Source organism: Spodoptera frugiperda, chromosome 22, assembly GCF_023101765.2.
Source record: "Spodoptera frugiperda isolate SF20-4 chromosome 22, AGI-APGP_CSIRO_Sfru_2.0, whole genome shotgun sequence".
Lineage (NCBI taxonomy): Eukaryota > Metazoa > Arthropoda > Insecta > Lepidoptera > Noctuidae > Spodoptera > Spodoptera frugiperda.
The window spans coordinates 5607199-5631246 of NC_064233.1; the positions used below are offsets into that span (position 1 = coordinate 5607199).

The following is a 24048-nucleotide window of genomic DNA, read 5'->3' on the forward strand; positions in this document are numbered from 1 at the left end:
CAACTTTTAAACCTGTCTAGTCCTATTCCAAATTTCATATCGATCCCTTCAGTCGTTTTGACGTGAAGGAGTAACAAACAAACAAACTTTCACATTTTTAGTATCAGTAGTGTTACCATACACTTTCAGATCTTGAAAATTGTCGAGAAACCGAAAAATATCGGACTATCTTTTGCCCAAACCCAGTCTCTCGCCTGGAATCTTGTACTTAGCTTGCATTGGAACTTGATCAATGAGACATTTAACACTTAGACACAAAAATACCTAAAATTAACACAAGAAAGCAACACATAACTTGTTTTTATTCAAATCGGTTAATTTTCAACCCCCTTCAAACATCCATTATAACTTGACCTGTCTCCGTCAACATTATATTGAAGTTGGCAGGTCAAGTTATACTGGTTATAAAATTGCGTGAGATGTGACTATCGAGATTTAGTATGTGGGTCAATTATATGTTGTTACAATGAGATTATGTTTATATGCGCACACCACGCATTTCGGGGGTCAATGGACTTTGTAATCGTTGTTTTTGTTTTTAACTGAAAGCCTAGGAGATGTTGTAGTTTTGATTTTTGTTTAATGGTTGGATAAGGTAAAGTTGAGGTAAAGTTGTATTGCGTTACATTAGTAAAGACTATTTATTTATAACATAATATTTACATCTAGAATTATCAATCTTCACACACATCACATCAACAGCCTATAAGTAGTAACAGCCTGCTGTAGTAACTATAAGTAGTAAGAGACCTTTGGTCCTTTGGTTCGCAACAACTGCTGACCAAAGACCTCCTGTCGTATGCAGAAGGTTTAAGCATTAATACAGGCATACATAATACATATACATAATAATATTATTATGTGATTATGTCATTAATCACCACGCTTGTTCAATACAGGTTGGCGATTTTGAAATTATAATTAGACTACGGACCCGACAGACGTTGTCCTGTCTACACGTCTGATTAATTAAAAAAACATTGTCCAGCGGACAAAATTGTGAATCTAAACCATTCTCAGATCCTCTTGAACACACACAAAAAGTTTCATCAAAATCGATCTAGTCGTTTAAGAGGAGTTCAGTGATATACACACTTACAGAAGAATTATATATATAAAGATTTGCCCAGGTTTCCTTATGATGTTTTCCTTCATCATTTGTCAGATATTTAAGTCGACAGCTTCTCACGCACGACGGTGCGACCAACGGCAAGTACTAATGTGACTAGAAAATCACAATCGTCAATCCGCATTGAGCAAGCGTGCTGATTAATGCTCAAACCTTCTCCATGTGAGAAGAGGCCTTTGGTTAGCAGTGGCCACTTATAGACTGTTGATGTATGTTTTTTTTATGGAATAAAAACGGAGTAAACGACCAGACGGATCACCTGATGGTAAGCAATCGCCGCATGAACACTTGAAACACCAGAGGCGTTACAAGTGCGTTGCCGGCCTTTTGGGGGTTAGGAATTTAAGGGTTGTTGGGGAATCTGGGATTAGGAAGGGGGTAATTGGGCCTCCGGTAACCTCACTCACACAACGCAAGTTTTTTCACGTCGGTTTTCTGTGAGGTCGTGGTATCACTCCGGTCGAGCCGGCCCATTCGTGCCCAAGCATGGCTCTCCCACACTTACATAAATGTAATGTCATGTATATTTAGGAGTGTTACACCATAATGTGCACCTCTGCCTACTCCCTCACGGATAACAAAGCGTGACGTTACGTATATTATATAGATATAATTTTACAATTGACATAAAAGGTGATACTGGTATAATTTTTAATTTAATTGTCATAATATCTGTCGACCTCTCATTTTGTTATGCGAAAAAATATCACCGGCGCGGCTATTTTGTGTTTTTATTTTTCTTTTCTTAAATACGTTTTCAAAGTCCGCTGTATGGTGGAGCGGACGATTATGTGGGGCCATGAAATTTGCGGGTTGACAGACTTTGGAAAGGACTTCTTGACTTTAAAAAAGACATTTGATAATTTAGTTAGATAATTGCCAAAACTGTGAACTGCATAGCGGGGTTACCAGAGCTCTGCCTCGAAAAGCAGGGGTAGGATAGGGGTTAGTTGGTAAGAATCTAATACTCCCTCTCGCCTCACCCAAGGCGGAAAAAGTCGTTGGATAAGTTTTCGCCTCAAAAAGCTAGGTTGACTTCTATAACTTTATATATTTAAATGTAGACGATCGTAGAAGATTTATTCAACGTCATCATCTAAATAGAACCCGTGTAGATCTACTGCTGGTCTATTAGCCATTTCCTTATCTAACCTTTTTGCCGGGGAAAAACATCCAATAACTTCAATGCTTGTCATGCAAATTAGTCATTATCATTAAAAAGGTTCAGAAATCTCTGTCCAATGAGTGATCTCTAAATTAACTCTTACTACACCCATAACAAGAGTAGTGCTGGTTACAAAATGTACCTATATCCCACTTTGTCATTATGACGCAGCTTTAAAAACACAACTACGTTGAATAAAATATCATCATTCTTTTTAAGTATAGCCCGCGGATTTTATGGCCACACCAAACGTTATTATTAATCCTTATTTACTGCCTGCCGTGTCAAATAATTTAAATCAGAATATCTTTGGCTAAAGAAGTTTAAAAAAAACCTACCATCGCTCCTTTTGTGGCCCGAAATAGCTCGTTGAATGGTTTATTTTGATAATCTAATTATTTTAGTCATAGCTTTTGTTGGGTGGGTAGAGATTTCTATCTGTGGAATGCCTAGCCGGTTACTGGGGCTCCGGCTTGAAAAGCAGGAGTAGGAACGGGGTGGTTTTTAGTCAGTAAGAGACTGACAATCACCTCGCCGAAGGCGGGAGAAGACTTGGATGATTTACCTCTAACATGAAAACACTATACAACTTAAGACACTTAGCTTAACAACTTAACACTTTTTTTGGTAAGCAATCGCCGTCGCTATTAGACACCCAAACCAACAGAGGCGTTACAATGGCCTTGGCGGTCTTTTGGGATTAGGAATTTATCGGTTTTTGGGAAATCGGTGATGGGAAAGATTGGGGAAGGGGGTAATTGGGCCCAGTAACCTCACTCACACAACGAAACACAACGCAAGCGTTGTTTCACATCGCTTTTCTGAGAGGTCGTGGTATCACTCAGGTCGAGCCGGCCCATTCGTGTCGAAGCAAGCCGACACACATGAAACTTTTCTAGTGCTGTAGTGTCCACGGGCAGTGCGGAACAGTAACCCTTAAGATATCAACAGCTTGTTTGCCCGCACTTATCTCATAAAAAATACAATAGAAATTCGACCTATAATAATTATGTATCGATATTTCCACAAAATAACATAAACTAACAGCCAAATACATATGTCTACCACTTCATTAACAAACAGAGAAACCGTAATTACAATATATAACATATATAATTTTTAATATATGTTAATTATATAAAAAACTTCATAATTACCTACCGACATTAGGCGCTACGCGGCGGGCGGTCCTCTACCAGAACATTATTAAATAAATTCAACATAAAATGATATAAAAATTAATTGGTTTTGACATAAAGCTTTTCTAGTTCCGTATGTTTTTTTATAGGACATAAATCTGCCAATTGTCAAATCTCTAAAGGCCGCAACGCACTTGTAACTCCTCTGATGTTGCGAGTGTCCATCAGCGGCGCCGATTGCTTACCATCAGATGATTCACCTGAACAATAAATTGACAAACCAACTTACTGATGGAAAACAGTCAATGTAGCTAATTATAAACAGCTCATGATAGTTCCCTGCTGTACTCCTTCCTATATAACAGAGTTTGCTATGAAATAAGTACAAAAAGGAGATGTCATCATTAACGTGATTCATCATATCACCCAATGACTTCTCCCGCCTTAGGCGAGGCGAGAGGAAGTGTCAGTTTCTTACTGACTAAAAACCCCCACGTTCCTACTCCTGTTAATTGAGTCTGAGCCCCGGTAAACCCACTAGATAGTCCAATCTACACCTTTGGCATATATGTAGATTGAAGATTGCAGTTTAACAAGTTCAGATATATCACGCTACTGCTTGGTCACTCTCAAATAATAGTAGTCCCTTAGTTGACTCTTATTACACCCGCAGCAAGAGAAAGGAAGACAAACCGTACAGTAAGCACGTATTAACCAAGATATAAATCATAAATTTTCATAAAGAACTCCAAAAATATGTGGAAAGCCGTACGTCTGTGCATAATTAACATAAGTAGGTAGTATATAATAATATCTAATATAAAAAATAATAATACTCTCATATTATACCTAAATATAGGTATTTATTAAATTATTCAAAGTATGACGGACAGACAGAAAGATTCACGGAATTATTGGATAATTTATTCAATGGAGTTATGTAGGTATCTGTGTGATAATAGAAACTTGTTTTTTTTTATTGTCGCTTTGTTTGGTTTCTCTCGCTGCTGGTCAATTGGTTACGTTAATATTTGCGGATCCAAGTGTTAGCTTTTCCACTAGAAATGTGCTATGTAGCTATACTACGAAGATGTAATAGCTAAGCTGTGAAACTGTGTGACCGTTTCCACTGATACTCAGCTATGTAGCTGTGCAAGGACGATGCGCAGCTCGAGTATGCGATGTAACGCTAGTAGGAAAGCTATCCATAGCACACATCCATAGTACGCATCCATAGCACACATCCTTAGCACGCATGCTTCCATATTGAAAACATATCTTAGCTGACTCTGTTTCCATCAGTGTTAAGCTATGTGTATATTGGTACACATAGCTTTGGCCAACCGTATCCACAGCAACGTAGAATGGCACATCTCTGGTAGAAGACACCATTAGTCCTGAGTCAGGGTCAGAGAAAGAGTAGTTTTCAATACTTTTTTTTAGCAATGGACGATGTTGATTTATTTATTTACTTACGGTACGGGTGAGAAAAGAAAAGTCACCAATGGGCAAAAATTCTTAAATCTATTCAGACAGAAGTACAAACAAACACACGATCAACTCTACAATACTATTAATAACACAAAAAAAAAACATGAACATACAGCTATATAATATTATGTAAATATTTAAACACACATAAATAACATGATTCAATCTGTAAGAGGATTTACAACAACATACCAGCTGGTTATTGATGTACTGGAAAGCTTAGCCATTGAGGCTTAGTTGACACTATTGTGTATTAACCTAGCTGGTTACAGGGGCTCCGGCTCGAAAAGCAGAAGTAGGAACGGGGTGGTTTTTAGTCAGTAAGAGTCTGACATTCCCACTCAAGGATTTCCCCCCTTTTATAAAAAACATGCGAGGCCTGCAAAGTATAAGATATTTGTGACGATTTCACTACTCTTTCCATTTCACGCCTATAGAGAGAGACATAGCAGCGCTCTCTGATAAACCATTTTTTTTTTGAGAGGAAAAATCGTTCTATCTCTTTCTCCGGCCTTGGATGAGACGAGAGAGTAAATCTCTTTTTACACTGCGATCTTCAGTGATATGCCAAGCGGGCAAATTATGGCAAAATCTCTTATTTAGAAGAGCCCAAATTAAAAATACCCTTAACCGACGAGCATGCATGAAAAGACTGATGACTGTTGATGAAGTGAAAGAGGTACGGTGTGTAAGATTCGTAGCAATTGGCTTTCCATTGTCTCTGCCTACCCCTATGGGAGACAGGCCTGATGTTATGTATTGTGTGTTCACTATTAATGAATTATAATACTTTAACATCCACAATCTTAGGAGAGCCCTATGTTCAACAGTAGACGTCTCATTCCGGATATATTATGGTCAATACATATAACTAGAGACCGGATAATATGCATTTGCATATTTGCATATGCATTTGCATATTTCAGCGATTTTCAAGGCTAATAGCATATTTTTACTAATATCTAGTGATGATGCATATTATTGCTATAATTTACAGTAGGTATTAATGGTCCGACGGAAGTTTTGCCAGAAAATATAAGCGCTAACATAGCACCCAAGCTCAAATTCTGCCCAGTTACCTCAGTAGATGTGGAGCGATCATTTTCGACCTATAAAAATATTTTGAACTAGCTTTTGCCCGCGACTTCGTTCGCGTGGAATAGTGACTTCCGGCAAATTTTTGGTTTTAACCACATAGTTCCCATAGCTATAGGCTGATGATGATGATGATGATGATGAGTTCCCGATCTCGCGGGATCTTTTCAAAAATGAGATGTGGAAGATATTCCAGGGAACTCTTCAAAAATCAACATAATGAGCTCTGCGTTTGATTTTAATAGATGTATACTCACTTAGGGCATTGAAAAAATAGTTTAAAAACGGACTTTAACTAAAGAAATATTATAATCTTTCCGAACTTAAGATGAAAACTAACTTAAAACTAAAGAAAGCTACGAATTACGAATTTATAACAATTAAAAAAGAAATTATATTAGAACCTATCCTTTATGCTATAATAACCAAGCTTAAACTAAATAATTTAAAAGAAACGACTTAAATCTAATCTAATTAATTTATAAATTAGACTTACAATTTTATTAAAAAAACTAACTACAGTAACTACTAATAATCGATATCAAACTAAACCTACGTTAAAAAGTTTAACCAGAAAACCAGGAAAACCCAACAAATAAACTTATTAATTGACAAATACAACGAAACCAATTTAGAATATACGAAACAGCAGGACCACTACAGACAAATAATCATACGACTGATAATACACATTTTCTACAATAGTACCGAAGCGCTCGGCCGATACCCAACCAAATAATTGTAACAAAACCATAGCGCAATCTATTTCGCTCCCAACGCCATCTATCGAGGATAAAGACAACTTGGATTATTTATTTATACTCCGTTCGGGCATTTTCTTTGTACTAAAAGTTTAATTATATTGATATAATTTTTTTCATACCTTTTTACTATTTGTTAACTTTTTTTCGATGAATTAAAACAATAACATGAACCGAAGTCGTGTAACGATCGACATAGAATTATCTATACTCCGTTAGAGCGTTTTCTTTGTACTAAAAGTTGTATTATGTTATATTTTTCATTGCTTTTTACTATTTTGTAAAAACAAATTTCCAATGAATTAAAACAATAACATGAACTGAACAATTGTAATTACACCATTGCGCGATCAACGCCATCTATCTACGGAGTATAGGAACAGCCCGACATAGTTCAATTCCGTACTATAAGTACGAAATTGAACAATAGATGGCGCTGTATGTCGGGAATATTTTTTTTTTATTTTTTTTTTTTTTTTTTTTTTTTTATTTTTATATTTATTTTTATTTTTTTTTTATTTTTTTTTTATTTTTATATTTATTTTTATTTTTTTTTTATTTTTATTATTTTATTTTTATTTTTATTTTATTTTTATTTTATTTTTATTTTTTTTTTTATTTTATTTTTTTTTATTTTTATTTTTATTTTTATTTTTATTTTTATTTTATTTTATTTTATTTTATTTTATTTTATTTTTATTTTTATTTTTATTTTTATTTTATTTTTATTGTTATTTTTATTTTTATTTTATTTTTATTTTATTTTTATTTTATTTTTATTTTATTTTTATTTTATTTTTATTTTATTTTTATTTTTATTTTTATTTTTATTTTTGTTTTTATTTTTATTTTTATTTTATTTTTATTTTATTTTATTTTTATTTTTATTTTATTTTTATTTTTATTTTTATTTTTATTTTTATTTTATTTTTATTTTTATTTTATTTTTATTTTATTTTTATTTTATTTTTATTTTATTTTTATTTTATTTTTATTTTATTTTTATTTTATTTTTATTTTTATTTTATTTTTATTTTTATTTTTATTTTATTTTTATTTTATTTTATTTTATTTTTGTTTTTATTTTATTTTTATTTTTATTTTATTTTTATTTTATTTTTGTTTTATTTTTATCTTATTTTTATTTTATTTTTATTTTATTTTTTGATTTTTGAAATAAAAATATATCTATGTCCTTTCTAAGGTTCTAAACTATATCTGTACCAAATTTCAACCAAATCCGTCAAATAGTTGCGGAGATTAATGGTATAAGCATAGAATGTTCGACGTGATTCTTTAATTTGACATAACTTTTTTATTTATGAACCGATTGACATGAAACAAACACTAAATGTAAATTTAAGCATCCCACAATATATTCGTGAAAACCGCATCCAACTCAGATCAGCCGTTTCTGAGATTAGCGCGCACAGACGAACAGACAAACAGACAAACAGACAAACAGACAAACAGACAAACAGACAAACAGACAAACAGACAAAAAAAAAGTTAATTACATTTTTGGGTTCGACATCGACATAACAATAACCCCTGCTATTTTTTTTATTTTTATTTTCAATGTACAGACAGCACTTTTCTACGATTTTATTATATGTATAGATGTTACATGTTACTGTGTCGATCAATGGATAGTTTTCTATAAAAAAATGTATGCTGATTTTTTAATAAAAAAAATAAAACTAAATAGTTTCTTTATTTCATCAAATAACAATAAATTAAAAAGATACATACATAATAAAGTAAAACATAAGACAAGTATTTACTAACAAAACTACTTAAATCTAAAGGAATAATATTTACAAAACAAAAAAAACTCTTGCATATTCTGTCAGTTTTCGTGCATATTTTAGGCATTTTTCATGCATATTTGCATGCATATTTCAAGCTTTTTATGTTGCATATTATCCGGTCTCTACATATAACTGTCTAAAAATGCATTAAAAATAATAAAATAAACTAAACCAGGACCAAGTCTGACCCCGCACATTAAGTTCAGAATCAGTTCTGACATCAGACCGCACTGAATGATCGGCCGACAGCCTCGCCGGTGTAAACCGGCACGCTCACCCGGTTTTATACCCGGGAGCCGCTAAAATGGTGCTGTTTATTACTTGTCGATTTTTTTTTTGGTTGGTGGATAGTTTGAAATTATAAGTCATTTTTGGAATGGTAGGTTGAGAATAGTGGATATTAATTGCGATGGTGGTTTTGAAATTTTTGAGTATGGTGAAACTACAAAGCGATTCAATTACACAATTATGTTATATCGAAAAAATGTTTTTTTTTCTTTTCTTGCCTTCTTTCTCTCAAGTAATAATATTATGAAAAACTAAGCCTCCCTAATATAAAAACAAACTCTGCCAGATACTGCAATAAATTGAATCAATATTTTCATTTAATAATATAATTAACCCAAGAAACAAAACAAAAAATAAACAAAAAATATCGCCGATGATAGCTCATTGCTATCATCGGCGATATTATTATCAAGAAAAGAATTTTTAAAAGGCTGGCACTTATGACTTTTGTAGTGTAGCGGGTGTCCAGGCGCTGACCGTTTACCATCAGGTGATCCATCTACTCGTTAATCTCAAATTCCATAAAAAAACTTTATTATTATTCCTATTTTCCAAAAATAATTCGTCTTGTCATCAAAATTACAATTCCATAAAAAAAAACTTTATTATTATTCCTATTTTCCAAAAATAATTCGTCATATCAACAAAATATTGTAAATTACGAGTCGCGTCATTTTACCGGCCCGAGTCGGTGAGTCACACGTAAATATTTACCCAAAGCGATGCTCCGCGCCAAATGTTGCCGTCCATAGACCGCGTTATATGTAGATAGAGGAGATTAATACTTTATGATATTAGCGTTGTCCGTGTTTTTAAACTAAAGTTAAAAGGAGAAATATACGTGGTGTGAGTCAATTAGTCTGTTTTTTTTATTATGTTATATTAACACTGTTCATTTTTAACTAAAGTTAAAAAAAGAAGAATACTAGTAGTGACTCAGTTAGTTTGTATATCTATTTTATTTTTGTTTTATTGGTCAAGTGGGAATGTGATTGCCGAGCGAAGGATCTAGAATTCTTGAGTTTAATTCCCGGATCTTTTTTTATAGCATAAGCCCGCCACAACCTCTCAGAAACGCTGCAACCCAGGATCTACAGTAGATACAACCATGAAAACACTGGAACTCTGAAGTCCGGCGCGTCCCAGGGACATGAATAACTGTCTTGGATCCGCAACGAAATAAATCAGAAGATATTATCAGAGGAGAAGAAAAAGAAAATGATAATTCCGGATCGAGCAAAAATTTATTGGGTTTTTGTGGTTTTTAGTAATAGGTTCGGAATCTGGGACAATATGCCTAGTGTATGAGAAGGATTCATACTCTAGGATCCTCCTTTTCTTAGAGAACTTTACCCTCTGTTGCCTAAAATATTATGTTATTATGTTTTTGACCATTTTAACCTTACACAGATAACAAACACAATACTCTAACTTTAAAGTCATGAACTTTACCCACTAGACTAAAGATACAACTTCCTAGAACAAACTAAATATAAAACACAAACCAAACCTTATCACATAAGCAATAAAGTCTATATTCATTTATCACTAACTAACCATTCGGTCAGCCATTTAAAAAAACCCAAAACATTTTGCTGAACAATAAAAAGAGCTTTATTACCTAAGTAAGAAGGTTTGAATTTACTTATCAACATTGTGAATTTGGTCAGTTAGTAAAAAATCCTGTTTTTAACCCTATATGCTTATCTTTATATATAAATCTATACTGGTATACTAATATAGGATAGTTTGTTTGTTTGTTGATCGCCATTCTCCCATTTTCAGTCTGACATATCTTGTTTTAATAGGGATGATGACGGGGTATTAAATTAGAAATCTATTTAATCCATCAGTTAGGTAATGAAAAAATATTAGACACTTATTTTTTTTTTGTCCTATAAGATAACAACACTTAGATAAAACATTAAGCAAGCGTGGTGAGTAATGCAGTGGCCACTTATTGGCTGATGATGTGATGTGGGGTCGAAATGTAAATGGTCATGGTAATCAGGACATCAAATTTGGACAATGGCCGTTGACAATTTCGTGTAAAATGAGAAAATGCTAAAATATCAAATACAATATATAAAATATTCAAGCGTCACGCCATTTGTTTTTCCAAGGAGAAGACAGAATTTCACCAAAACTAACTTCTCTTCGGACTTCCGATTGAGGACACTATGAAATTTTGTGTAATGCAATTTAAAAAAAACTATATAGCACATTGTCCGACCAGCTAATCGAACCCAAGACCTCTGAACAACAAATCTACCAAAGATGCAATCTTTAACTACAATAAATAACACAAATGAAACCGCGAGCCAAAACTAGTATAATAAAACTAAACTACCGGATTACAATCTTGGTACCGCGGCATAATTTTCTGTATTGATAAGATCACGCCGCAGAATTCTGCTTACACCACAATTGTGAGGAGGTGTGATGGTATTTACTTGATAGTGATGACTATGGTCTTCATCAGGTGACTTTAAACTAGATTTCCTTAAAAAGTTAGCAGAAAACTACATATATGAAGTTTTTTATGGTATAAGCCGGTAAACGAGCAGATTACCTGATGGTAAGCAATCGCCGCCGCCTATGGACACTTGAAATACCAGAGGCGTTACAAATGCGTTGCTGGTTTTTTGGAGGTTTGGAATTTAAGGGTTATTGGGGAATCGGGGTTTGGAAGATCGGTAATTGGGCCTCCGGTAACCGCAGTTACACAACACTCGTTGGTCGGGTGGTCGCAAGTGTAACTGGTGGACAAAGGGTGTCAGGTTCGATTCCCGGGTCGGTTAAAAAACGCTCGCGTTGTGTATCTGAGGTTAGTTACACAACACGAGCGTTTTTCCGACTTTCTGTGAGGCTGTGATATCACTCCAGTCCAAACATTTTGTCCAGCCCGGAAATCAAATTCTATACCTCTTGCTTAACAGTCGTGTTAGCCATCACACAACCAACAAAACAGAAATGACAAGATAATATAAAACATTTTTTTATGAAATAGGGGGCAAACGATCAGGCTGTCCACCTGATGGTAAGCAATCAGCGCCGACCAAGGACACCCACAACACCAGTGAGTCACAGGTGCGTTGCCGGCCTTTCAAAAAGGAGTACGCTCTTTTCCTATCAGTTTGGAAAAACAAACTAATTACTTTATTAAAAATTAAACTGCCCTATCTATCCCATTCATAGCTCTACGTGAACATCATAAAATGCATTACGGTGTTCAAATTAGCGCCTCTAACGTTCCAGGTTCGATGCCAGGCTGCAAACAAGTAATTTAATTACTGAGCTATCGCGACTTGATAACGTTTGTGTTTGCAGGGGTAGGCAGGGAGCGAGGTATTGATAGGGTTAATCTAATTTATTATTTTGGGTTCAAATCGGTTATTACAGGAAGCTTTGACTTTGGTCCAGAGGTCGCAAATATGACTGCTGATCAAAAGGTTTCGGGTTCGATTTTCGAGTTTTCTAAAAATACGCACGCAATTCCACTACTGCCTCTTTGGTCGCGTGGTCGCAAGTGTGATTGGTGGACAAGGGGTCTCGGGTTCGATTCCTAGGTTTTCCAAAAATTACACACAACACACGTCAGTAGGCTGCGTGACGTCGCCGCGTCTGCGCACGCTGCTCATGATGAAGAGTCCCTCTGTGACTCGAAAATAGTAGAGCTTTTCTCTATTAATTTACGCGAGTAAACCGTGATTTTTTAGTTAAGTTATTATAATTTTTTTTTTCAAAAACCAAAAAATTAACAACACTTTTCTCACTTCGGAAGTCGAATCCACGACAATTAGTTCAACAATCACACTTTAACCATCACCTCTGCTAACCCTTTTGACCAAATAAAAAGCGTAATCATATACATATTGTTATAAGTATAAAGGTTTCAATAAAATTGCACTTCAACTGTTTATATTACAAGTCTTTGTGTTATATAAAAAATTACCACAAATTTTATCGAACTTAGGACCACCCGCGCGATCGCTGATAATATTATGGTCAAAAATTCTGCGGTCCTGTCGACGTTTATCGAGGAATTTTGTATTGGTTTCCAAAAATTTTGTAAAAACATATAATATGTATGTAGTTAAATATGCAAGATTTTGTTTTCTTATATGTTGCTGTGAAGTTAGATTGCTTTTCCACCAGAGATGTGCTATGCTACGTTGCTGTGGATACGTTTGGCCTCCACCAATCATATTAATTGGTACACATAGCTTAGCACTGGTGAAAACGAACTCAGCTAAGCTGTTTTTTATATGGAAAGATGCGTGCTATGGATGGTTTCCGTAAAAAAAAAATCCTAACTGTAACATTCAATTTGCATAAAATTTAAGATACTCACCTAAGAATTATTTAGCGTGAAAAAACAGCTAAACTTCTAAGCTAGTTCGGTAAAAACTAAAATTTTATTAAGTGTCAACTGTCTTAGACCGCGATTTCCCCAGGGGGAAAGAATCCCCTTAGGATTCTTAAAATTTTAAGAGGTTTGAACTATTTTGGTAATTGGTAATCCAACATCTGATGGGATGTCGGATGAAATTATAGATTTTTATAGAAAAAAATAATAAAAAGAAATCGCCCCCGGGTGGGCTCGAACCACCAACCTTTCGGTTAACAGCCGAACGCGCTAGCCATTGCGCCACGGAGGCTGTGTAGTAACGTCTGAAATTCAGTTGCTCTATCGGTCTGAAAACCAAATACACTGTGTTTTCAGCGAGGGTTTCTTATCGCTTCGGACAGAAATTGAGCTTGTTTTTCTTTGGTTGATTAAATACATTTGATAAGTGTGAATAATACATGAGAAATAATGCATTTATTTTATGATATAAGCCAGTAAACGAGCAGACGGATCACATAATAGTAGGTAATCGACGCTGCCCATGGACACCATGGTATTGCTGCCCTTTTGGGGGTTAGGAATTTGATGATTGTTGGGGGATTTAAGGATTGGGGTGATTAGAGAAGGGGTTAATTGACTCTCTGTTTACCTCACTCACACAACGAAACGCAACGCAAGCGTTAGTTCACGTCGGTTTTCTGTGAGGCCGTGGTACCACTTCTGTCAAGCCTGAATAGGCATTCATACCGAAGCATGGCTCTCCTACACTTAAAGCAACAATAATAATTTAATAATTTACACTTGTAAACAACCCGGGTAATAAACCCAGAACTTTACACCTAACAATAAAAGCGCCCACAAGGACCAACATTTAAAAATGTCGTATAAAATTCAGTATTATGTACTAATCATCATTAACTCCTAAAAACACCAGATGCCAAAAGACAGAACGTAAATAATTAAAAAAGAATATTAAGAAAATAACCATATTTTTTTTATTTGTTTGTTACATTTTATAACACGGGGTAAAGACGAAAAGAGGGGGGTGCTTTTCCATCAGAGGTGTGCTATGCTACGTTGCTGTTGATGTGATCATATTCATTGGTACACATAGCTTAGTACTGGTGGAAACGGACTCAGCTAAGATATGTTTATTCTTGCAGAATCTTACTGACTAAAAAACCACCCCGTTCCTAATCCTGTTCTTTGAGCCGGAGCCACGATAACCCACTAGGTAGTCAGCGACTCCATATCGGGCATCAGCCCTACTAGACCCCATCAATCGCATCAGTATCGTTTAAGCCAAACGCTAGATAATCGCACACAAACAAACATACACACATACAGGCCAAACCCAGAACCTTCCTTTTTGAAGTCGATTAAAAATTCCTTTTTAAATGTTTAATTATCATTTTAATGTCCATTATAGTCCTTATTTCTACACACCATAATATATTAATTATTATGTTATCGGCTTACTCACGTAATGTTTTGACGAGGAACTCGACTAGTTTCAAGCCATGCTAGAGGCTCATATTCATAAGCAGCATTCCGCGACACACGACGCGGCGATTGTCGCGCTGCTACAATAAAATCACCATAATATAATTGATACCTATATAAGATGACAACATCATTTCGAACACCCCCCCTTCTCCCACCTTGTTAATAGACAACTATAAATTAAACATTTTGCAGAAAGCTATTTGCTTTAATAGCTCCATAACTTCGCTGGTCAATAATTAAGGGTGGAGCTTGCTGTAACACTGTTCAGTTAAAATGGGCGCTTAGAAGGGATATTTTTTTTTATGTTTTTTTTTTTTGTATTATTTTTGGATTTTTTTTTTGGATTTTATTAATAAAACATATTCATATGAGAAAAGGCCTTATATTTTAGGGGGTATAATCATCCAATGACTTCTCTCGCTTTGGGCGAGGAGAGAGGACATGTCTCTCTTACTGACTAAAAACAACCCCCTTCGTGCTCCTGCTTTTCGATCCGGAAGCCTGGTAAACACGCTAGGTAGTCCGCAGCTACGGATCAGGCATCAACTCTACTGGGCCTGTCTGTGGTGGCTGTTTGAAGCAGAACTAGTCTGATTCCGGCCGTGCGGCGGACTACCTTTACTCACCGTCCGCAGACATAATGAGCACCTCTGCCTACCCCTTCGAGGATTAAAGGCGTGACGATATATTTAAAAAAAAGTAATCTTTGCAATCACTCAATAAACAAAGCTTTGCAATATTAGAAGCAATCAAAACAACAGACAATAAAACAATTAAGGTCTCAGTTACAATGAAAATAATTAATATCTATTAGTCTTTATGTAGTTTCGATTAATTAATAAACGTTTTAGTTTAATAGATTTATAATAATCACCTCGATTCAATGCTAATGAACTTTGACAATGCAATCTGGGTGTAAATCAAGAAATCCTTTTGTCTTTAGCTTTAGATTGAGCAACTAATGATAGTCTGATTGGATACAATGAGTTTGGCGCAATATTTACTGCACGGTTGGTGTATTGCATGCAACGTCACGCCTTTTATCCTTGAAGGGGTAGGCAGAGGTGCGTGTTATGGGACTTAATGCTATTGTACAATGGCCATTTTTCATAATTAATGTTGTAAGTCCCATGTAAAAAAGGGTGAGCCTATTGCCATATACGGGGTACACTTCTAGACCCCGTTCTACTATTGAGAATTTTTTGGAAAACCGAAAAATGCCCAGTAATAGGTACTTTGCCCGACACGGGAATCGAACCAGAGGCCCCTACGCAATTGCGACTGTTGACTTACGGTTGTTGGGGAATCGGGGATTGCGAAGATTGGAAAGGGAGGTAATTGGGCCTCCGGTTACCTCACTCACACAACGAAACACAACGCAAACGTTGTTTCACGTCGGTTTTCTGTGAGGCCGTGGTATCACTCCGGTTGCGCCGGCCCATTCGTGCCGAAGCATGGCTCTCCAACACTTAAAATAATATAGTAATTTCAAAGCTAAGTCAGTACAAACGAACAAACAATATAATCTTTCCTCTTTACACTTGAGATTCGCAATAAGCATCATCGACAACTATTTAGTTGTTATTTTTGCGGTTATTTTTTTAAATATCGTCGGCTAAAAGCGTGAAGAAGCCATAAAGATTCCTATCGCTATATTTATTATACTTTTGTTGACAATAGGTTAAGAGATGGATTGGATTTTGGATTTGCGTGACCCGTTGAAAAAATGGCTTGAATTGAATTAAAACCGGTGTTGTGATGGTTCTGTACGTTTTTGTTCGGAATTTATTTGTTTTATGTCGTTAGTACGTTAGTTGCTAGTGTTGCTGCCGGCATAAGCTTCGTCCTTATCGCGACATTGTTGAAACTGTTCCTTGTCGCACAGTCAACAATGTCGCAGCGATGTCTGCCGACGTCGCCCGACATCGCCCGATGTTTCTGGAGACACATTTCCCTCGATAAATGTTCCTAATGTAGACGAGGTTTTACTAAGAAGGGTTTGATTTTTGAGTAGGTAAAAGGATTTAATACTCAATACTCAATACTCAATATTTAAAGGAGGAAAAGATATCAGTTCACATTTTACTCATATTCATTTTTGAAATTAAGCGATCAGCGCTGCCCTTAGATACCTATAACACCATAAGAGTCACAAGTGCTTTACCGGCCTTTTAAAAAGAAAAATACGCTGTTTTCTTTAAGATTTAAAGGTCGAATCAGTTCACAAATACCGCCAACAACAACTCATTCCACACTCATTTCATTAGAAGAAAAAAACTATCAAAAACCGTTCCACTCACTTGCTCGCGGAACCCAAAACAAACTAGTATCAATACACATTAGATACCTATCGTTATACCTACATTCTAATATCGTGAGTTATTGTAATCCACATGACCTTTTGGACCCATTGTCAGGATCGGTCCAAACATTAAAATTAAAAGCTTCAATATCAGTCCATCTTCACTTAATTGAATACCTACACAGGTAAATTGAAATTTGGTTTGATAAAATGTCGTGTTTTTAGTGGATTTGTTATTTATTTGGTTTTGTGTTTGGAGATATTAATTTGATAAGTCTTTGCTGGCGATTTTATTTGGATAGTAAAATTTTATTTAGAAATTGCCAATCAATAATAACATACATAACCTCATGCCTGTTTCTAATGGGGGTAGGCAAAAACTATGGAACGCCAATTGCTGCTATTCATATACACCTAATTTGCTTCATCAACAGTCTTTTCAAGCATGCTCGTCGGTTAAAGGTACTTTTTATTTGGCCCTCATTTAATAATTACTACTTCACTTCAATAATAACTAATCTTAAAAATCTGGACTTTAAAATACCTTTTTACTCAGGTAAATAAACGCAGGAGTTTGTTACGGCATTTCTTCTTAGACTAGTTAATTAAGAAATACCCCAGTATTTCGATACATACTTTCGGTAATTAGAAGATATTTTTTTTAAGTGTCGACGTAAAGAAGTGTTATTTTTTTGCCTATTTACAAAATAAATTCATTATTTTAATATTGTATAATCTTTCGACCTGGATTTTTGTCTGATATTCAATAAAAATTACTGTCAAAAAACGGAATTCAGTACGACATTTTTGTCCGTAAAAGCCGTTTATAGTGTTATTTGGTTTCCCTTCATTCATACTGTTAATAGCAGAAAGCTCTGGAGAGACAGAGAGGAGTGGAAGGAGGGTAGGGAGGCCTTTGCCCAACAGTGGGTCGACCGCGGATTAAAATAAATAATATTACTGTTAAAAGACTTCTGTTCCCAGAAAATAATGACTGCCTCATTGGCCGAGTGGTTGCAAGTGCGACTCCCGGGCAAGAGGTCTCGCGTTCGATTCCCAGGTCGGGCTAAGTATTGTTGAGCTTTTTTCGGCTTTTCGAAAATTTCTCAGTAGTAGCACGGAGTCTGGGAATGTGCCCGGTATATGGCAATAGGCTCACCACCACACACCACATGGGACTTACAACATAAATAGTAAAGAGTGGTTGTACATTGTATAGTGGCAATTCGTGCCATAATCTGCACCTCTGCCTACCCCTTCAGAGGATAAAAGGCGTGACGATATAATAATAAGAAAATAAAGTATTTTGTAATTTTACTTTATAGATAGAATTGTCATACTTACTAGAGCCCGATTTAAAGTTGTCGTCTCATAATTATTTTTAACACTCACACTTGACAGATTGCAAAAAAAATTGCGACCATTTCTTGACAATATCTTTATTAAGTTGTTACTGACTTTTTATAGATTTTAATTCAGTCATAATTGTAAACACACTCTGCATACCACCAGCATTTAAAAGTATCCTACTCCCTTCAATTAAATTACAACCTTATCACATTGTAACAGAATTGAAAATTCAATAAACAATTTAGTCATTACAGTGTACTTTGATGTGCAACTCGTAAAAAATATTAACATTTTTATTTGTTCAGTAAAATATTTAATTGTTTCATTTTACTAAAAGCTTCGTGGTATGAATTTTTGGCATACTAAAAGAATTAAGTACTCTGTTAAAAATCGCGTTGGTTCTGTAGGAAAAAATACAGTTTTCTAATAAGTTGTTTTGAGTTTTATACCCATAATAGGTAATCTCAAACTAGATGTGGATAGAACATCATGTGATAATTTACGTTTAAGGGTTAAGTGTGGGAGAGCCATGCTTCGCCACGAATGGGCCGGCTCGACCGGAGTGATACCACGGCCTCACAGAAAACCGACGTAATACAACGCTTGCGTTGTGTTTCGTTGTGTGAGTGAGGTTACCGCAGGCCCAATTACCCCCTTCCCAATCTTCCCAATCCCCGATTGCCCAGCAATCCTCCTAACTTTCAAAAGGCCGGCAACGCACTTGTAACGCCTCTTGGGATGTCCATGGGCAGTGGCAATTGCTTACCTTCAGGTGGGCCGTCTGCTCGTTTACCGGCTTATGTCATAAAAAATACAATAAAAAAAAATACAGTAATTACTTAAATACTACATTGAGTGTTACATATTTCGAAGACTAAATAACACTACCTGCCATACTCAGAGTCATTTAATGGTTACTTAACCCAGTTAACAAAGCAATAGTTTAAGTAATCATTAAATGTCTCTGAGTTTGACGGCTGAAAACTCGCATCCAAAATTATTCATTAAACCATTCAACCCTAAAACGCCTGACGGTACATTTTAGACCCTGTCTTATAATTCTCGGTATCTCATCTCGATAGCACAAGATAGTCCAAACACCTTAAGGCTCACGGTGAATGGCTTTCAGAGCCCATAGCTTATTCATGCGTTACTCCATAGGCATATAATGGGTCGATGGGACCGCTGTGCGCCGTGCGACGGGTTGGTGCGACTTATTTTTGGTTTATGCAGCAATTTTCTATGTTATGTCGCTATGTTTGGTTAACTTGTTAGTCGAGTGAGAAGAAAATGCCACTGCCATACTAAGGGGTTCGATTACTGGGTTACAATAGATTTTAATGTTTTTCTTCTACTCTTACTACTGAACTACAACCTCCTGTTTTTGAAGTCAGTTAACCTTTAACGTCACGGGCGGGGTCTGAACAGACCCCACGCGCTGTTTTTTAACGATAATTTTTGAAATTGTCTAATTACGAACGCGTGTTTCCGGCTAATCTCAGTGCGACGCGAAACCTATCGGCGAGTGGACGTACGTCGCTCTTGTGCTAAGGTAAGTTACATTTTTGCTTACGTGGGGATACCTGCAGACCCCACCCGTGATTTAACGTAGTTACTTTTTTCACCTTAGTTATTTTTTTATTTGTTTGCTTTTCAGAATTGGTGTTGAATAAAAGGAAAAATGAGTCGCCGACTAACTGAATATTAAATTGATCAAATCATACACGATTTTAGTGACTCAGAAAGCGAAGGCATAGGAGACACGCCTCAAGAGAATATTTTGGAAGAAGTGGGTGATATAAGTGACTGTAAATCTATACATAGCGAACATAATTCAGCGTCTGATCTAAAAATAAAAAAAGCACTATTGTATGTAAGTCTTGCAAAGAAAAATTTGCAAGCCACATCCAACAGCAATTACTTATTGTTTTCCATGCCAACCCAAAGAATGATTTTCAACGTTAGTTTTGGTTAGTACATTTCAAGGCTTGTCATTTTTTTTTATAATGTTTATTGTTATTTTTTCTTCTTATTACTTGTTTTTGCATTCATATTTTATTAGGATAATTTAGTTAAGTTAGTCTGAAGTTGACTCTTTTGTTAAATTGTATTACATTAAACATGTGCTTGAAAATTATACCTAAAAGACTGTTAATTTGATAAAAACATTCCTTACTCTTTAAAGATTGATTGTTTTATGTTTAATAAATACTTTTAATAAATATTATAATGTCTTTTATTATAATCTAAAACAAATTTCAATAAATATTTAAAAAATCGGAAAATATATGTGAATTTATATTGGGGATACTTCTGGACCCCACGCGTGACGTTACGTTATCCTAAACAACGCGTGTACTTAAAGGTTAATATACCAAAACCTGCTTCAAATATAGCAAACACTTTTCTGAAAACCGTATCAAAATCGATTCAGGCAATCAGAAGTTAATCGCGCATACATACATACATTTTTGTTTTCTAATTCACAAAACTGATGTACAATCACACATGTACATGATGTAAAGGACCTGATGGACTTTTTCTAATGTGAATCCTTTATACATTGAACTTCCTTCTTTTTGAACAAACACCTTTTATCCCTGAAGGGGTAGGCAGAAGTGCACATTACGGCACGTAATGCCGCTATACAATGTACAACCACTTTTCACCATTTGTGTTACAAGTCCCATGTAATAGGGGTGAGCCTATTGCCATATACTGGGCACAATTCCAGACTCAATGCTACTACTGAGAAATTTTCGAAAAACTGAAAAAAGCCCAGTAATATTTTGCCGACCTGAGAATCAAACCCGAGATCAACAGTCCAGTCACACTTGCGACCACTCGACCAACGAGGCAGCCTTCTTTTTGTCGGTGAAAAATAAAGTCGCACATCGAATGGGCCGCCTTACAAGATGCGCCAAAGGCTGCCACATCAAATATCCGTACTCTCTTAATATTATTTACGATAACTACACGACAAAGATTCGCGTAAATCTTAGTACTAGACCGACTAAATATCCTAGGGTCTATAGTTAGTCATTAAAAAGCCAAACGAATGTGACTTTTAGGGCCTAAATCTAATTATTATCTAGATTCTTTATGAGCTATGTCGTAAATTCGTATGCTATTATAATCAAGTTTACTTGATATGGTTTGTAAGGAAAGCATTTTTATGCATTTTCCTATAATCACACATAATTAACTTAGCTAATCTTATCAAGAAAAAGTCAAAGTCAATAAAATTGAATATCAACAGTCCATTAGAACTTACTACTTTTTTTGAGTGGGGAAAATCATCCAATGACTGCTCCCGCCTTCGGCGATGCGGGAGGAGTGTCAGACTCTTACTGACTAAAAACCACCCCGTTCCTACTCCTGCTTATCGAGCCGGAGCCCCGGTAAACCCGCTAGGTAGTCCGCAGCTCCGGGTAGGGCATTAGCCCTACTGTACTCTATCTGTGGTGATCTGGTCGCTATTAGTGTGATCTTTACTAAATGTTGTGTTATGGGTTTATGATACCCGCGTGAAGAGTAGAGTTATTGACAAACATGTTCTACTCTACTCTCAAAAATATCTTCATTTAATATCGGACACAAATCGTGACCGTTTTAAAATGAAAGTTTTTATAATTATTACATTTAAAACACAATGGTTAGGAGGCGTGTGCGCATCATTAATCATTCGACTAAGAATTTCTTTTAACTTTAATTAGTTTTAACTTAATTATAACTTGTGGTGTGTGAAGGACTTTTTGAAGTTATAATTTTTTGATAAAAGGATGTTTTGTTTTAGGTTTTGTTAGAAAAGAAAAGGGTTTTGTTATTTTGTGCAGTTTTTGGTTAGAGCACGTTTTTTTGGGTTTGATTCAACATTGCATGGTGTAAATCTGAACTTATTATTAATATTATGAAGGTGAAACGGTGAAATGTTTGTTTGTTTTAGGTAATGCGCTAATCTCCGAAACTACTGGTTCGATTTTGAAAATTCTTTTTGTGTTTGATAGTGAATTTATCAAAGAAAGTTATACGTTATAAAATATAAGGTATGATCAAAAGTATCCAAGCAGTGGATGACAAATAATATAGATACGAAAGTAACTCATTCGATTGACACTGAGCTTTTACCAAACGAATATATATTTTTTTATAAAGGTTTCCTCTCACTGGGATTTTCTCCTGTGTCGTGGGTGCGTTTACAAACATACAAGTTCACATACACATGACACCCAGACCCTAAACAACAATTTGTAGATCACACAAAGAGTTGCTCCCGAATCAAACCCGCTACACGTTGTACGGCATCCAGTTGCCCAGCCACCGCGCCAACCTTACTATAGTATATTATCGAAAACGGAGTATTATCCATCTGCATACCACTTCGACAAATCATTTCACAAAAATCTAAAACATTTTAGTACTCAAAACAAAATACTAAGAAAAGAATCGTGTGACGTGGCTAAACATTTTTCAAAAATAAACCGTCACGAATTCCAAATACGAAATTGACAAAGCGCCATTTTTATCTGACACAGACTATAAACACCGATACAAAGGGTTGTAAAGTTATTTTTTTGTATTGGCAACACTTATTTTGTGTTGAATAAAATGGGACATAAGTGTTAAAGTGGAAACTGTGTGATATTGTGTTTGTTTGACTGTCTGTCTCGTTGGTTGAATGGTTGCGAACTTGAAAACATGACATTTTTGTAAAATATTTATTGTTTAGTTACGGAAAATTATCACACACATTTTTTATGTAAAAAATTGAAATATTGATGAAAAAAGGACATCACCCACACATAGTAGTATTTTGGTCTGAATTCCCATTCGGCAAAGATGAAAAAATATTATAATCTGTTAGTACTTTACCTCTTACGCATTTTATAATGGCAACAAAACTGCGAAACCAATAACTTTGGTTTTGTTCAAGGTTTGAGAATATACAATTTCGCGTATAGTTTCTGTGCATTGATAGAAACGAACTCAGCTAAGCTATGTTGTTTATATAGAAAGATGCGTGCTATATTAGGATATGTATCTGTGCAAGGAAGATGCGCAGCTCGAGTATGCAATGTACTCGAGCTGCGCATCTTCCTTGCACATGCATTACATTGCAGTACATTGCATACTCGAGCTGCGCATCTTCCTTGCACAGCTACATGGCATAATACCAGTGGAAACGGTCACATAGTTTCACAGCTTAGCTATTACATCTTCGTCACATAGCTACATAGCACATCTCTGGTGGAAAAGTACTCTTATCATACCCCATCAATATATTATGATAGTAGAATATACCATACCATAAGATCAACAGTAATAATGGGTCAAAATGGACCATATTGTAAGATCAAGACTTATGTGTCTGATCTATAACCCCAAACCAAATGAGGTGTACCAAAAATAAATTTTCTAGTCTAGCAACCCCAACTGAGTCAGCTGACAGTTAGGTATGTTAGGTGACCTAGTTCCAATATTAGGTTTCTAAGATTGAACGCTGAAACCTAGATCTAGACTTTTGTTTCAACACCTTTGTAATGGTTGCCGATTGGTGTAGCTAATATAAGATGTATATTTGTTCGATTTTAAATCTTATCTTAGTGAATTAAAGTGACATTTACCATTCAATTTGTTAGTCATACTATAAATTAGAACTT

At 35.4% G+C, this 24048-nt stretch overlaps 1 long non-coding RNA gene and 1 other non-coding gene across 2 annotated transcripts; one reads left to right on the top strand and one right to left on the bottom strand.

Annotated features, from left to right (window-relative positions):
- Positions 1-13467: 13467 nt before the first annotated feature.
- Trnan-guu (transfer RNA asparagine (anticodon GUU)) lies at positions 13468-13540 on the bottom strand. The gene has a single exon. It is a non-coding gene; the product is annotated as a tRNA-Asn (tRNA).
- Positions 13541-19787: 6247 nt separating this feature from the next.
- Positions 19788-20221, top strand: LOC126912078 (uncharacterized). Its single transcript, XR_007706717.1, has 2 exons — positions 19788-19940; positions 20046-20221. It is a non-coding gene; the product is annotated as an uncharacterized LOC126912078 (long non-coding RNA).
- The last annotated feature ends 3827 nt before the right edge of the window (positions 20222-24048 follow it).